Source organism: Lissotriton vulgaris, chromosome 2_2 (assembly GCF_964263255.1).
Source record: "Lissotriton vulgaris chromosome 2_2, aLisVul1.2, whole genome shotgun sequence".
Taxonomy (NCBI): Eukaryota; Metazoa; Chordata; class Amphibia; order Caudata; family Salamandridae; genus Lissotriton; species Lissotriton vulgaris.
Window position 1 is genome coordinate 289,018,579 of NC_141688.1, and position 12,697 is coordinate 289,031,275.

Consider the following 12,697-nt stretch of genomic DNA (forward strand, 5'->3'; position numbering starts at 1 on the left):
TGTAAAAAACTTAAATTGCAAAAAAGGAAATAAAAAAAAAAAGAAGTGAAAAGGTAGTGATAAAAACAGTTGTGGCTAACATGCATGTCTGATGAAAACTCAAAAATGTAAAAGTAAAACAAATAACTTTACCCCCTACATTTGCGAACTGTACACAGACATACCGTAACCATGAACTCTAAAAACCTAGTTGTATGTTTTGACTTAGTCATGTTTTTGAGCCCTCCTCCAAAAATATACTTGCTTGATAGACTCGTGTTTGGGTACATTTGAACATATACAGGTCTTTAACATATAAATAAAGCATTTTTTAATTATAGTGTGGATTTCCTCTGTGTGTACTTCCTTTGGCCAAAGGAATTCTAGTAATCCACTAAATAAAATGTTTTCCTGTCTTTTATAGGATCTGATAGTTACACAATATGTGTTGTCGCCAGGTAAGTTGTGGAACATGCATGTGCCACCGCCTGCGAGTGTCTCCTGCTCTAGCTGGTAGGTTTCCGTGCCTAAGGGCCGAGAAAAATCTACGTGGCTGTGATTGCAAAGAGACTTATATAAATGTGTCACCCACCCCTAATCATTTTTATTTTAAACCATATTCTTTTCCATAGGATACTGACCCATACCACTGCTATACCCATATTCATAAAACCTTCCTGTTTACCAGTCCTTACACTAATTCTAAAGTATCCCTAAAATTAACCTAACCCAATTGCTTTTTATCCGTTCTAACTCTTATGCCAATACTAACCCAATTCCCTTACTATTGCCCTAACCATAACCCATGCAACTTACTTTACACCATCTCATACAAAATCCCTTATTCTAGCCATAACTTCTCACTGTCACCAAAACCTTACCCGGAACTTCTTTCTAACCCCATACCTTACCCTAGTCCATGCTTGTGCTGACTGGTTTTTCAACATGTGTGTAAGTACTAACTCTACCTTTCAAGAAGTCTTTTATTATTACAAATCCTCTTTCCCTTCGATCTCTTTCTCCCTCTTTTGCGATCATTCTATCTTTCTCTCTTCTCTTTTTCTGGCTCTCTTCTACTCTCCATCTGTCGCCTATCTCTGTCTCATTCTCTCCTTCCTATTTGCTCTGTTCCCTCCTTCCTTTCTATCTTCTCTTTATAAGAGACTAATGTTATGCATGGGATACTGTGGCACCAGTAAAATTAGCAATTCCATGCATTCCCATTTCCCTGGTGCATGATTTGTTTATGAAGTGAGACAATAAGCAGCAAAGTTGCTCTCTAGACATTACTTGGAGTTATTGCCCAATGAGATCACACGTGATATCCTTCAACACAGGTACAGTTGCCTCCTTCCTCCGGGAAAACGTCTCTTCTCTCTGTGTAGTCCTTTGGTGGAGGTCTATTCATTCATTTTTTCATTCATTTCGTCTTTATTTCGACAAAAAGATGTCATAAAAGTATACACAATAAAATTTCAGCATACAACATTACAATTGTTTAAAAATACAGAAGTACAAGGTGCCTTAAAATTCATTCTTCATGAAAGCATTATCTAAGGTTAAAAAGACAATCAGCCCAAAGAACCTCTGGTCACCAACACCCCCGAGACACCTGGGCATTGTAAGCGAATACATTTGATCTCATTTTACCATGTACTTTCTTCTGATATTCCACATGGCAGCCAGGAATTTCGTAACAGCAAAATCAATTATTGGGGATAAATCTGTTTTTAATATTTAATAGGAGTGAGAACACTGCCTAATCCCCAGGTTTTTGCAAATAGGAATGATTCACTTCTTCCTAGGAATCTGGTAGGAAGGGCAGAAGAAAACTATGTGTAACTCATTCTCTGTCTCCGTAATGCACGCTGGGCAGTTTCTGGGAGCATTAGTACACCAACGGCTGGTGAGGGCTCTTATTGGTAGGGAGTCATACCTCAATTGGAGGTACAACTTCCTAAGACCATTGGGGCTAATAGTATCAAAAACAGACTCTAATTTGTAGTGATCTTTTAGTTCCAAGAATTTACTCGTCATTGTCCCCATTTGGGCATTTATTAAGCAGGCAGACAAATTATGATTGTAATACAGACTAACTAGCTCCTTGCGGGATATACCCGCAAGGAGCTAGTTAGGGGTTAGTCCATAACAATGTGCAACCTAGCCTGTCAAATTCCTGCCTGATATGTTTCAGCCAGGGGAAATTCCAGACATTTGGGTACTTTAACAATTCTGCAAGCTCATGCCTATAACTGACAAGTTTAGGGGTTACCCAGAGACGCCTCCAAAAAGTTAGAGGCTTAAGTCCCAGTTCCTCCTTAAGTGATCTCAACCCCATATCCAACCTAAGGGGAAGTAGGGGCGTACTAGCGGGCAAAGATACCAACTGTCTAAGAAACCGATTTTCCGTGACGGTGATTTCTGGGAAACAACTCTGACCCCACAGTTCCCCTCCATAGATCACCGCACCCGTGCCTGCATTTTGTAGATTTCAAGTGGTGGGGAAATAGGTTTTTGCGTAAATTGTTTTAGGAGTTTGAGAATCCCCCCTGCTTTTTGCGAGAGCTTTAATTGGGTTTTGATCTGATGTTGCACCCAAGTCATATTTTCATTGAGAGTTAGTCCCAAGTATTCAAACGTTTGCACTCTTTCCAAACGAACACCATCTATGGCAGGGTTTGGGTGAGATGTTTTCGGTGGATTAAAAATCATGTACTTCGTTTTGGATGCATTTATTTCTAGTCCCCGATCGTGACAAAACGAGACAAAGCCATCCTAGACTCCCTGTATGCCCATCGGAGTCTTTGCCAACAACTGGGTATCATCCGCGAATATAATCGCAGAGATCCCTGAACCAGCGAGCTTTGGAGCGTCTCTGTTGGGGACCGTATTCAGGTGGGTAATTACTCCGTTGACGTAGAGGCAAAACAGGGTCGGCGCCAAAACGCATCCCTGCCTTACCCCCCTGCCAACGGAGAAACTAGATGACAGATTGCCTTGTCTCCCACAGCTGACCCTTCAGAAGTTCTGCGAGTGGAGTCGTATTAAGAAAATTCAAAAGGAGGATTGGGATACCTAAATCCCCTAATACACTCCAAAGTTTCCTTCGTGGAACCAAGTCAAAGGCCGCACGAAGGTCTACGAACACCGTATAAAGCGAACCGCCCTCCACTTTGACCGTTTTCCAGAAAAGCATATTTAGTCTGAAAATCTGCTCAGTGGTGGATACATTCCTTCTGAAGCCTGCTTGATAATCACTTAAAATTTCAGAGTCCTCAACCCAGTCCAAAAGGCGATCCAGAATCAGCCTTGCAAAAAGTTTTTGAGATACATCTATTAGGCTGATTGGCCTATAGTTGGCTGGGAGCAAAGGCGACCCCCTTCTTGAAGATAGGGACCAGCTCAGCTCCCAGCCAAGTATTTGGAAGTGCCATTTCCCCAAGAACTGCATTAAAATTTTTTAGGAGATAGGGGGCCCATATCTCAGGTTCCTGTTTATAGAGGTCCCCCGGGACCTTGTCCAGCCCTGGGGCTTTTCCCGCGGGGAGCTTAACTATAGCCGTCCGGACCTCACCTAGAGTAATACTAATCTCCGACGAAACAGAGACAAGAGTGCACGCTGCATCAAGCGAGGAGCTGCTCGTACTGGAGATATCCCCCTCATACAATCTAGCAAAATGTTCTTCCCAGACCTCGGCTGCAGTATTTGGTGCTACTGCCAGCTCTAGTTCAACTGAGCCAGTGCTCACAATTTGCCAGAACTTTTGTGCGTCTTTGACCGCAAGTGCCAATGTTAACTTTACCCAATTCTCATTCTCCCATTCGATCTTAGCGTGGCGAGTGTGGTTCCGGTATACTTTCCTCCTGTTTTTTATAAGGTCCCTATTATTATTCTCTATTAGGTATAAAAGGTTGCAGTGATAAGTTGCCCTTTAGAATGTCGGGGGTTTTAAATTCTAAGATTAGGGGATTATGGTCACTCTCCACCCTGTGTGTGACCCTAAAGTCTACTATTCTTATCCAAGCCCTGCACTTCACAAATATATAGTTGAGGCGTGCCTTCCTCTCTGACTGATAAAAAGTGGGGGCAGGGGAGTTATCAGACTTTGTGCGACCATTACATGTCCTAATCGAATGGGTCAACGTCAAGGAAGTAATTTGTACAGGTAGTAGAGTCCATGCTCTTGCTGGAGGGCCTACCACTTGGGGGATTTTCCACAGTTCATCCTCCTCCTGGTTTACAGCATCTAGCAAACCATCAAGTGGTTCGAATTGGGAATTAAAATCTCCTCCCACCACAAACGTGACACCCTCGGGAATGTTAATTAAAAAGGTGGATAGTTCTTCAATGGTTTCAGATTCAGAAGTGACACTCACAGGTCTAGAGTAGATATTGACCACTGCCAATCTGAAGCCATTCTGCCACTCTAGGGTTACATACTGGACATCGTCTGAAGCTGTATCCATAATTTTGGCACTGCAGCCCAAATGGGTTGCTACCCAAATTGTTAAGACCCCTGACGGGCGACCTTTTCCCGCCCATCTAATAGCAACTGAGAATGAGGCAAATCCTAAGCGGTGCTGGTCCTCCCGCGCCCATGTTCCTGGAATAAACAGATGTCATTCGAGTCTATAAATAACCCCCAGTCAGGGCTGGCCAATTTGTTGCATAGGCCCGCTATATTCCAGGAAAGGATTTTTAGTACATGCGTACCGGGGGAAGTAATGGGAGGTTGTATAGGGTATTCTGTAATAATATGACTTGGCCGACCAGGGAATAAATGGTCAGAGGCGCGTTTGCCAGTATCAGAGATATCTGCCACTGTGCCCTGAGTTGTATAGGGCACCACCCCTTCTCTTCCCCAAGTACATTCATCCCGCTGAAGTCAGTCAACCTGGTCAAGGCAACTATACCTGTTGGCATGTATTGGTATATCATATCATGTATGCCTATTTCTTGTGCCATCGATGGCTAATCCCACACTTGTCCAGCCATCGTTCACTCCAGAATACAAGTTGTGCTTTCTTGGCGGGTAGAAAAAGGACAATGGTAACAGTTGAAAGCTTGTATTTCCCGGGTTGCCTAACCAATTACAAATATGGGAAACGATCTGCGAATCCCCAAAATTTACCAGGATGCAGTCACCCTTTATTTTCTTTGTGGTGTATCCCACCCAGGGGACCCTCCTGACTATCAATATTTCGGCTCTCATGTTTGGTGGCAAGGGCCTATAATGTTTAACCAACTAGTAACTTTGTTTTTCAAGGAATCAAAGGATTCTGGTACAGAGTTGGAAAGCTCAGGAACCCCGGTCAAAATGACAGTATGGGCTGCAGCCTCTGGTGGCAGATTAACTATATTTGAACGATTTAGGCTGGTAACGTTCTGGGTGGGGTGGTTACCAGTCCTGGTGGGTGTTTTTTCTTGCCTCGTTGAGGTCTTTGATGCAGGTAGCTTTGAGTTCCATGCTAAGGGCACGGGAGGAATTTGCCTTGGGAGGGGTAGGGGGATAGGGTTTGGTGAGTTAGCTGTGGGTACACTTGCTGTAGTGGGAAGGTAAGTCTTGTTTGTGATTAGGGTACTAGATGGGTTAGAGTGTGGGGGGCTCCCCGCATTCATCAAAATAGCACCTTGAATACTACCCAAAGTTCATAACTGATCCTCCATACCCCCGGTCACTATTTCTATTGCTTATAGCCTAGTATCAATACAGTCAAGCCTAGCCAATATGGGGTCTAGACGTTTCTTCAAAACATTAGTAATAAAATGAATAGACTGTTCCCTCCCACCACAGGACCCATCACCAAAAATAAATGGGCCAGCATGCACTGGCACCTGCAATTGGGAGGGCTGTGATGGACTCACAGTTTCATTAACAGTTATTGGAGAAGAAGATTCCATTATATTGGGCATATTGTAAGTGGTACTAGAGGCATGATCCAATTTGGCCCTATTTACACCCTTAGACTGTCTAGCTCTTTTTCTTTTTGGGACAGCACCTTCTCGAAGACCCCGTGAGTGAGATAAGTTTAGATCGCTCCCCTCACCCAGTGTCAGGACTGGGTCAGATGTTGGAAGAGGAGCCACCTCAGGCATAGTCTGGAGGGAGTCTCGATGTGAGGTTGAGGAAGTCCTTAGCTGTTGTAAGACAGACTCAATTGTTTGGTCAATACTATCCAAAAGAGATAGATGAGAAGCATCCAGTTTTCCGGGGATCTAGCATTAATCCCAAAGAAGATCGCCTAGTACTTTCAATCCCATCCGCGAGCTGTCTTTCTAGGGCTGTCAATTCGTTATTTACCGCAGTTTTAGCTCTAATAAGAAAACTGTCCAGTGTACCTGCAAGCATGGTAGACGATGCCGTGGCTTTGCTCCTCGTCTCCCTTGTTGACATGTTGCTTTATTTATGATATAGCCAAATCTCACCCAGGCTAGAACAATGTAGCACCAGATATAATATGTCCTTGGAAGCTAGCCACAGGCCCAGAGGGGTGGCCCGGTCCGGTCTCCCCCCACCCTTTGGTGGAGGTCTATTGGTGCAGTCTCGGTGTAAGTTCAACGGGTGCAATCTGTCGCAGAACTTACACCAAGACTGCACCAGGAGAACTTCCACAAAACGCTGCACCAGGAGAAGTAGTTAAATCTGCTGCATTAAAGAAGAACCACTTTTATACCCTTCATAGAGTCTACTGGACCCTGAAAAGACTGGTGAAAATAAGGGGAGGCGGCGACTCCAAATGTCAGCGGTGCAGAAGTAACGAGGCAGATGACATACACACGTTTGCTACTTGCTCTATGCTAGAGGAATTCTGGTTAGCTGTGGGTAAGACCATATCCGACGTCTTGGGCTCTGAGTAGGAGTTAAGCACTGTCCTGATAATGTTTGGGATTAGTCAGCAAGACTTGAGGGGCTCTTGCCTGCATATAAAACAAAGACATTTGATGTTCTACCTAGTCTTGATTGCAAGAAGGGAAATGTGTAGGTTATGGACCCAAACCTCTGTCCCCTCATGGCATGCATGGAAGAACTCAGTGGCCTTGGTTGAGAGACTGGACAGGTGGGAAGATAAGAAACGAGGGGGAAATGGTTGTTAGGATTCACTACAAATACATATAATATAATATACATATAACATTGGGGAGATAATGTTGCCTTACTTCTAGAGCGGTCAACCTCGAAGCTGGGGAACTGGGTTCGAGTCTCGGCAACAACGCTCAACATCCTGTAATTGTGAGCAAATCACTTAATCTCCCCGTGCCTAATAAAAATGAATGTGTCCATTTGTAACGAAACTGGTGCTACGTAAAGCGCTTTGATACCCAATGCCTCTGTTATAGTTTACACCATATAAAACTCTAAAGAAAAAACCTTCTTGTTCTTTGAACCGATCCAACCGTCCAATGATTACATCTTCTCATAGCAGTGGGCACAAGACGTAAAGCATACACGCAGTAGCCAGTTAATCTATGCTAGAAGAAGAATGTCCAATCTGACAAACACACGGGTCTCCACAATTTGTAAAGTGCCTATTACTATAGATTGGAGATACTATGAAGACTTAAAAATAAAAAAAACAAGAGAAGATAAGTTTTCCTGAAGGAAGGGGAAACTAAACCTGTCCTTGTGTTCTTGTTGGAAGGTTTCTTCTTGTGCTTCGTCACTGGAGGATTATAAATGCATTTCTTTGGTGGAGATTCTTTCAGTGTGGTTCTTCCTATGAATTATGTTGGCACAGTCCTTTGGTGAAGATTCTATTGCTGGAGTTCATGGTGGAGCTTCTAGTCTCACTCTTCTTCACTGGGGGTTCTAGGGATTCATTCCTTTGGTGGCAGTTCCTCCATCATCCTTCTCAACTGGAGGTTTCATTGATAAAGCTCTTGGTGTAGGTTCTAGCAGTGTCGAGGTTCTATGGGTGGAGTCCTTCTGTGAAGCTGTCTGTGAAAGTTCTATTCATAAATGTATTGGTGTAAGTTCTGTTGGTGAATTCATTTGATGTAGATTTCATTGATCTGATGCAGTGGTTCACTGGTTCTACATGCACAGTCCTTCAAGGTGGCTCTACTGGCAGAGCCTATTGGGGAAGGTTTTACTGATGCAGTCCTTGGCAGCAGGTGTATTATCCTGCTTCACCACTGAAAGGCCTATTCACTTGTTCCTTTGGTAGAAGTCATAGTGTGGAGAAAAAATCAATATATGTTCATATGTATGCACTGAATACACATCTGACCTTGCCTGGACAAGCTTCAACAGCTGATCAGAACTAACTTAGAGGTCACAACTTTGCCTGACGTCCATGTTAGTTTGCTTATCTGGTTCTTCATTTTACTTACACAGTATGTCTGTAGTACAATTGGCACAGTGTATCAGTGGCATGGTGCCATACGTACATTTCGCTTCTGCCCATAATTAGCATCTTGTACGTCTGCAGCATAATTGGCATGGTGCTGATCTTGCATTTCTTGCTTGACCATATTTGGCACCTTGTCCCTGTTAGTACTGCTAGGGTGGCTTTACTAAAGGTACATCGGACCCAGAAACCAGTCACTCAGGGAAGAAGCAGACACAGAGCACCAGTTGGTGCCCGGACTTCTCCCTTGCAGGCCAGCAATAATGCCTGTGTACAGACTAATACATTTCATGTGTTCCTGAGCAAACTGCTGTATCTTTGTATTTCTTTCATTGCTCCTGGGAGGGTCCAAAAGTATTTATTCCCTAACACATGGGCTTTGATATTGGTTCCTGGGACATCTCCTCTACTGGCGTCCCCATTAACATGCTTCTCCTTTGGAAGGGTCCACTCTTGCAGTGATCCAGGGGAGGTAATCTTACTGGAGTCCTATGGAGAGGTGCCATTGGTGCAGGGCTTCTGTGGATGCCCCAGGGGAGCAGCACATTTGTGGTGATATCTTTGTCATGTTTTTTAAGTTCCAGTTCCATAGCCCTGCAGTGTAAGCTACACTGACACATTCCTCCAGTTCACTGTGCATTGGCATAGTTCTTAGATGAAAGTCCTGTTCTTGCACTCTCTTGCTGAAGGTTCATTTGTACAGGCCATCAGTATAGAATACACTGGTATGGTGTCTTGATTCCAGGCACTTCTCATGCAGAGATAGACATGCGACCCATTGCTCAAGTCTATGCACTGTCTTTATGGGGAGCCAAATCTTTGTTTTTTCCAGAACCATTAACTTTGTATAGAAAAGTAACAGTTCTCAAATCCTACACAAAGTCACAAAAAGGTGTCTGTTTATAAAAAGCAAGTGCCTTTGCTCAAGCAGGGCAGCAAAATCAGATCTCTAGCATACTGGCCAAAACACCACCATCCAGAGACGTAGTCCTGGAAGTAGTCCTCACAGGGCATTTGATACAACTGGAGCAGTGTTAGAGTTTATGAGTGGCTCAAGGAAGGTAGGTTGTTAGTTGTGAGCAGTCTAGCAACATTGATGTGTGTGCCTGCGCAGAGCATTACGTATTGTTCTTTGTAAAGAATGTCCCCTCCTCCATAAAAATGCTAGAATGCCAGCCTCCTAGTGCAAACAACTGAAAAGTGGGTGGCGTTGGCATGTTATGTTATGTTATGTTAAGTTGGTCTTCTATAGCGCACGGCTACAAAGGAGTGTCCCGGCCTTTTAATAAGTGACCGGAAAAGACAAAAGGCACACAACACTAACAAGACCACTACAGAAAAATAGGGAAAATCCAGCAATGGAGAGAAAGCACACTATCGGGCAAAGAGCCATGTTTAATGTGTCAGATGCCCGACTCCTTTCTGGGTTATTTTCTGCCTATATGGAACTTGACAATGACGAAGAAGTCCTGCCCCTCAACTGACATTCCAGAAAATTATTTAGGCTGTTGAACCTTACAAGCCCAAAAATCCCTATGTAACAACTCCCACAATGCAATGCAATATAAATGACATCATAGAAAGTGACGTTACATGAGCAGGCTTATGATTTTGACGTAATGCCAACCCCACTGAGCACCATTCCACACCCCCATCCACCATCACCTCCATCATATAATGTTGAAAAAAAGCAAAAACAGGAACTGACCAGTTCTTAATTTGAGCCGGTGGTTGCAGGTGGGGCCCACCTCCACTCATTTTGGGACCTATGGCTTCTGTCCTCATCAGAGTAATCTGGGATTAAGAGGAAGAGTGAGAACACACAAAAAGAGGGATAGAAGGAATAGTAAGGCAGAAAAAAAGTGATAAAGTAAGGAAGCCGGAAGTGTAGCGCGGTGGATGAAAGAGGTATGAGGTGGAATCAAGGACAGGTAGCCTCAGTATTCATTAAATAAAGAGACAGGAAGTGTAGGGTGGTGGATGAAAGAGGCATGAGGTGGAATCAGGAACAGGTAGCCTCAGTATTCATTAAATAAAGAGACAGGAAATGTAGTGTGGTGGATGAAAGAGGCATGAGGTGGAATCCAGAAATGGCAGCGTAGGCATTTTCCATCTCCCTACATTCTGTTGCGCCAGCTGAAGGCTTCTGTACCAAACCAGGCCTTAGTGCTTATTATTTTACAAATTAAGCACTGGAACTGACTTATATAGTTAGTGAACTAATCTAGTAGCCACTAAAACCACACCCCTACAAAGTGAATCTACAACCCCTTTCAGCTGGCCCCAAAAGAAATTGTCCAGGAAGTGACAGTAAAGGAAGTGATGTAGGTTAGTGACGTTCTCAAGCGCTGGGATGCCCCCGGGTAGCCATGCGCTATATAAGCACGTAATCATTCATTCATTCAAACCGTGTTACTGGTGGAGTGTGGCGGTCACAGTACAACCCGCATTTATCTACACCCTCACAGTGCAAGACAATGGAAGTGATGTCACAGTACAATGCAAGACACTGGAAGTGATGTCACACTACAGTGCAAGACACTGGAAGTAATGTCACAATACAATGCTAGATACTGGAAGTGATGTCACAGTGCAATGCAAGACACTGGAAGTGACGTTACAGTCAGTGAAATTACAAGACCGATAAAGAATACTTTAGAGATCCCTAAATTCCACACATCTGGGGTAACAAGACACTGCACCCACCCACCCTCCTCCCACAATGCTGTGCACAGGAGGTGAATGCCACAGAGGGTGACATTACTCTAAGAGTTCATACTTTTTGGAGTCAATACATTAGGATAATCTATACCAGATGACTGGGCATTTAGTTTTACTTGCATACAACACAGAGGTTTGTGTTTATTAACCGGTTCTGACACCCAGTGAAATGAAAACAAAACTATGAAAGTCTAATCCAGGGTTCTTAAAATACTGTGGTCACTTGTTGATTTGTCGCAGCAGAAACCACAGTAAGGGAAATGCAAAATGATATGAATATATAAAAGTCGAATATTCCGGTGAAAACAGCCACAAAGTCTTAGTAGGAGCGAAAACGACCTCTTCAGAATTTGGTTTTTGCCTAATAGGTTTTACCACAATTAGAAGTGCTGCCTGGAACACAGGACAACAGACGCTCCAGTCGAGTTGTCACGGTGTCTTTACAAATACAGTGTTATTGCCCACAAGGCAATGTTTTGTTGCCTTTTGTTAGTACTCTTTTAGCACTGACAGAGTGTGATGTTTTATGCAGAGACCTGCTTTAATCTTGTTATTCCTCTGCAAACTCACTGTAGCAGAGTCCCCGTGTGTTGTAGGCTTGGAAAACTGATTTTAATGCAGTTGCGCTGATGTTTGGTAGGAATATGTGTTCTGCTCCCAAATGTTCTCCAATGTGTTCATTGTGAACTCTCTCTCTTCTTGACTCTCCTAAGCAATCCCCCCTTTCAGAGTCCTCGTTCCCAACCATTGCAAGAGTAACAGTCTGCATTGTGGCACTGCTAGACACTGATACACAGTCAGTCGTGTGTCCACGAGTCTGTAAAACTACAAATGCATCTGAACAGTTTGAAGTAGGTTAATGCTAGAGAAGAGAGCATAGTTAATGGGGAGTGCACGGGGGAGAGTGGGAAAGGACCAGACACAGGAAACTGGAAGGGAAGTAAATTTGTGGAGACACATATAACAAGCATTTGCAATGCAATAGGTCTCGCATTTACGAGTGTTTGAGCTATTGCCATTGTAAAAGACAATGCCATTTTTAGGGCTCGCCTGCTGATGCGCTTGCGCATAGCTGGCGAGCTATATTGTGGCTTAAACAGAGATTAACCATCTCAGAGATTTGTTGCAGTGCCCGAGAAATACAAGCTCAATGCGCAAGCGCATTGGCAAAAAGCGCGTGCACATCAAAGCCACCAGCCTCCTCAGGCATCTCAAGCTTCCCCTAATTATTCCGGCTGGCACATCAAAGGCTGCTGCTGCCGTGACTCGTATTTCTCCTCCCTCCTCCCCTTTCACTGCCTAGGCCGGCCGTACTTTCACTCTACACGGCCGTGCTTAGTTGTCCCTTTCGTTTGTCTTGCCTTTAACTTTCCTTCGGCGTTGTTTTTTTCTGTCAGTACTTAATTTTGCATTTCAGTTTCTCTTACTCCTACTCTTTTCCTCCCTTAAACTTTATTTCTGCTTTTTATTTACTGTTTTTTGCATTCTGTAGTTCTTTCTCACCTTTTCCTTTGTCTCTTCCAAGTCTGCAGCCTCGTTTCTGTAAACAATTAAATCTGCTGTGTTCCCTGAAATGAACGCATTACCTCAGACCACCCCAGTTGTCAGACAGCACTGCCGCAGCCTGCTGCAGCCCCTTTCCGCTGAA